This window comes from Rhinopithecus bieti, unplaced genomic scaffold (assembly GCF_001698545.2).
Source record: "Rhinopithecus bieti isolate Rb0 unplaced genomic scaffold, ASM169854v2 scaffold_3858, whole genome shotgun sequence".
NCBI lineage: Eukaryota > Metazoa > Chordata > Mammalia > Primates > Cercopithecidae > Rhinopithecus > Rhinopithecus bieti.
Genome location: NW_016804227.1, coordinates 507,029 through 511,505, shown reverse-complemented (window position 1 = coordinate 511,505; position 4,477 = coordinate 507,029). Strand labels below are relative to the sequence as shown.

The following is a 4,477-nucleotide window of genomic DNA, read 5'->3' as shown; positions in this document are numbered from 1 at the left end:
AAAAAAAAAAAAAAAAAAAAAAGGATCTCATGGTGATCGGCTCCCAAGATACAAATGAACCCTCTCGGCCGGGCGCGGTGGCTCAAGCCTGTAATCCCAGCACTTTGGGAGGCCGAGACGGGCGGATCACGAGGTCAGGAGATCGAGACCATCCTGGCTAACACGGTGAAACCCCGTCTCTACTAAAAAAAATACAAAAAACTAGCCGGGCGAGGTGGCGGGCGCCTGTAGTCCCAGTTACTCGGGAGGCTGAGGCAGGAGAATGGCGTAAACCCGGGAGGCGGAGCTTGCAGTGAGCTGAGATCCGGCCACTGCACTCCAGCCCGGGCGACAGAGCGAGACTCCGTCTCAAAAAAAAAAAAACAAAACAAAACAAAAAAAACAAATGAACCCTCTCCAGGACAGGATGCCTCTACTGCTATTTCAGAGGAGTTGAGACAGCTGCCACGTCCCCTCCTGCATGGAGAGGCAGATACCAAGTTTCAGCTCAGAAACTAAGCAGTGACCAAACCCTGACGCCTGTCCGTGCCCAGGCTGCGGTTGGCTTCTGTGGCTTGGTTTCCCTCTGTCCCCCCTTGATAAGCTAGCCTGGATGCCTTTGACCTAGCTGGCCGTTCTATTAGTCCCGCCCTGCCCCCTTTCTCTGTTTGACAAATCATACTTCCGCTTCAAAGCAGAGCTTAAATGTCCCTGTTTTTCCCTTGAGTGCAGGAATGTGGGTGTTGGGGGAGGTTGTGGTCGGTATGGTGAGACCACTGTTCTGCGGGAGAGAGGTGCCACATATGGTCTTGTTCCTATCCCCTAAGGGACCCTCTTGGCAGAGGGTAGACATCCAGTAATATTTGTTGAATGAATGCATGAACCTGCTAAGTTAACATTACCACCCCTCAACTGTCTTGGTATCTATAATCTTTGAGAAATGAGTGAACCTTTTTTTAGAGAAGGAGTCTCACTCTGTCAGCCAGGCTGGAGTGCAGTGGTGCGATCATAGCTCACTGCAGCCTCAAATTCCCAGGCTCAAACGATCCTCCTGCCTCAGCCTCCAGAGTAGCTGGGACTACAGGCATGCACCACCATGCCCAGGTATTTTTTTTTTATTTTTTGTAGAGATGGGGTCTCATTATGTTGTCCAGGTTGATCTTAAACTCTTGGCTTCAGATGATCTTCCCACCTCGGCCTCCCAAAGTGCTGGGATTACAGCTGTGAGCCACCATGCCTGGCCTAAACATTTTGACCACAGTTTCCCCAACTGTAAGTTGGGAAGAGTGCTTCTTTTTTTTTTTTTTTTTGAGACGGAATCTTACTCTGTCGCCCAGGCTGGAATGCAGTGGCATGATCTTGGCTCACTGCAACCTCCATCTACTGGGTTTATACCATTCTCCTGCCTCAGCCTCCCGAGTAGCTGGGACTACAGGTGCCTGCCACCATGCCCGGCTAATTTTTTTTTTTTTTTTTTTTTTTTTTTTTTTTTGGTATTTTTAGTAGAGATGGGATGTCACCGTGTTAGCCAGAATGGTCTCGATCTCCTAACCTTGTGATCCGCCTGCCTCAGACTCCCAAAGTGCTGGGATTACGGACATGAGCCACCGCACCCAGCTGGGAAGAGTGTTTCAATGCAGTTCAGCGAACACTCAATGCTGTAATGATGGAGGCTGGGCATGGGGTCAGCCCTGAGGGGGTGCCCAGTTGGTGTGGACAGCCAGACTTGGAGACTAAGAAGGGAGGAGGTTCAAAGTGAGCTCCAGGAAGACTTGGCTTCTGTAGGAGGTATGAACCCATAGGGAGGGAGGGGACTCAGGGTGGAGAGGGTGGTGTTCAGGGAACAGCTAATTGTTCCTCGTGGCTGGGATGCATGACCTGTATATTAACAGTTATAACCGAGCCAGGCACGGTGACTCACACCTGTAATCCCAGCACTTTGGGAGGCTGAGGCGGGCGGATAACCTGAGGTCAGGAGTTCGAGAGCAGCCTGGCCAACATGGTGAAACCCCATCTCTACAGAAGATGCAAAAATTAGCTGGATATGATGGTGCATGCCTGTAATCCTGGCTACTCGGGAGGGTGAGGCTTGAGAATGGCTTGAATCCGAAAGTCGAAGTTTGCAGTGAGCTGAGATCATACCACTGTACTCCAGCTTGGGCAACAGAGTGAATAAAATAAAATAAAATAAAATAAAAAATAAAATAAAATAAGTAGGGATTTGCCAAGGTGACGTGGGTCCTGCTGGGATGTTGCTGAGCTCACCTGAGCTCACCTGCCCCTGCCCAGCAGATCTAGCCTCCCACGTGTGCCTCAGGAGGTAGGCAGGGGCCCCAACCTTCACAGGCACCCCCTCCCTCACTGATGGCCCCCAGTATTATTCAGAGCAACAGCCTGTGGCCAACAGACCTTACCTGGCTGCTGGTGGGTGGAGCTTCAAAGGGCAGCTCACCTGAGAGGGACACCTTTTGTCCTTGCTCCAGGTGAGAGAAGACAGGCTTCTGCCTTGTTAAAGTTTGCATTTGGGGGGCTGGACGCGGTGGTTCACGCACTTTGGGAGGCCAAGGTTTGTGGATCATGAGGTCAGGAGTTCGAGACCAGCCTGGCAAACATGGTGAAACCCCATCTGTACTAAAAATACAAAAATTAGCCAGGCATGTTGGTGGGCACCTATAATGCCTCCTACTCGGGAGGCTGTGGCAGGAGAATTGCTTGAACCCGGGAGGCGGAGGTTGCAGTGAGCCCAGATTGTGCCACTGCACTCTAGCCTGGGTGACAAACTGAGACTCCATCTCAAAAAAAAAAAAAAAAAGTTTGTATTTGGGTGTTTCTACTTCTTCTAGTAGCTGAATCTGATGCTGTCTGATGTGAGGGTTGGGGTCCTGGCCTTGGCCCCTGCCCTAGACCCAGGACCCAGTGATGGCCGGGGATCCGAAGGGGGTGTTCTCCCAGCTGACCTCTCACCCAGGCCTTTTGTCTCCACTGAAACTGCTGATTTGGTCATTTTCTTGCTGATGCCGGCTGTGACCAGCAGCCTCAGGAGAGGATTTTTGATGGGAAGAGGGAGCTGGGAATACTTTTTGAGCCAGAGCTGCATTCTCTGAGGCCTGCAATGGGCCAGCCATGGGAGAGGCCTGGGCTGCTTTCTCTATATAGGCCAGGTGGCTATCTCTCTGGTATACTACTGATTTATTTGTTTGTTTATTATTTTACTTTTTGGGAATAGAGACAGAGGCTTTCTATGTTGCCCAGGCTGGTCTGGAACTCCTGGCCTCAAGTGATCCTCCCACCTCGGCCTCCCAAAGCGCTGGGATTACAGGCTCCAGGCACTACGCCTGGTCTATTTTTATTTTTTTGTTTTTCGTTTTAGAATCCACAAGACAGCCACAGGATGGGATATTTTTGCAGTGCCTGAACTGCTGTTTAGAAGGCATTTGTTATAATGTGGAGAAACATTTATGTATTTAAGTCCACCGGAAAAACACACTTCATAAAACTGTGAGTATGGAGCCGAGCTCAGTGGCTCATGCCTGTCATCCCAGCGAGTGGGGAGGCTGAGGTGGGAGGATCGCTTGAGCCCAGGAGTTGGAGGCTGTAGTGAGCTATGATCGTGCCATTGCACTCCAGCCTGGGCAACAGAGCAAGATCCCATCTTTATTTCACCTTTTTAAAAAATTGTAGGCCAGTTGTGCTGGCTCACACCTGTAATCCCAGCACTTTGGGAGGCCAAGGCAGGAGGATTGCCTGAGTCCCGGAGTTCGAGACCAGCCTGGGCAACATGATGAAACCCCGTCTCTACTAAAAATACAAAAAGTTAGCTAGGCATGGTGACACACGTCCGTAATCCCAGCTACTCAGGAGACTGATGCAGGAGAATCACTTGAACCCACGAGGTGGAGGTTGTAGTGAGCCAAGATCACACCACTGCACTCCAGCCTCGGTGAAAAAGTGAAACCTTGTCTCAAAAAAACTGGTAACTGTGGTGGGTTTGGGTGGGGGGAGTCCGTGGGATTTTTTTTCTTCCCTTTTCTGTATTTTCCTGCAACAGGCATGTGCTGCTTTGGGGACTAATAAAAGAAACTTAAACCCAAACCGCTTCTGTTGAAATGATTGGATGTTGCTGTAGCCTTTCCGCCTAGCAGAGCAGAGGCAGCCCAGGACGGCAGGTGGCACAGGCTGGGAATGGCGTCACCATGGAGATACCAGCTAAGGCCATCACACTGGTGGCCATAGCCTTACTTTCAACTGCATGGACTTTGCCTGTATCCAGTTCTCCCCGCCTTGGTGTATATGGGTCTTGGAGGAAGCCCTGGTACCTCCCTGCAGGTTGGCACAGTGCTAGTGGAAACAGCCCAGTGGTAAAGGAAGGCTATAGTAGCTCTCTGCTGCTCGGTGATAGGGGGACTTCCCCTCTTTGGGGGTTTCCAAGATGCATGGGGCTTTTCTATGCAGCCTACCCGGATTTCCCAAGGGAAGATAACAAGGCCTCCCCTGCTGG

At 50.8% G+C, this 4,477-nt stretch overlaps 1 long non-coding RNA gene across 1 annotated transcript; it reads left to right on the top strand.

The window, feature by feature from the left end:
• The first annotated feature begins 1,606 nt into the window (after nucleotides 1–1,606).
• LOC108526528 (uncharacterized) lies at nucleotides 1,607–3,701 on the top strand. The gene is made up of 3 exons (XR_001884543.1): nucleotides 1,607–1,767; nucleotides 3,350–3,477; nucleotides 3,661–3,701. It is a non-coding gene; the product is annotated as an uncharacterized LOC108526528 (long non-coding RNA).
• Nucleotides 3,702–4,477: the final 776 nt, after the last annotated feature.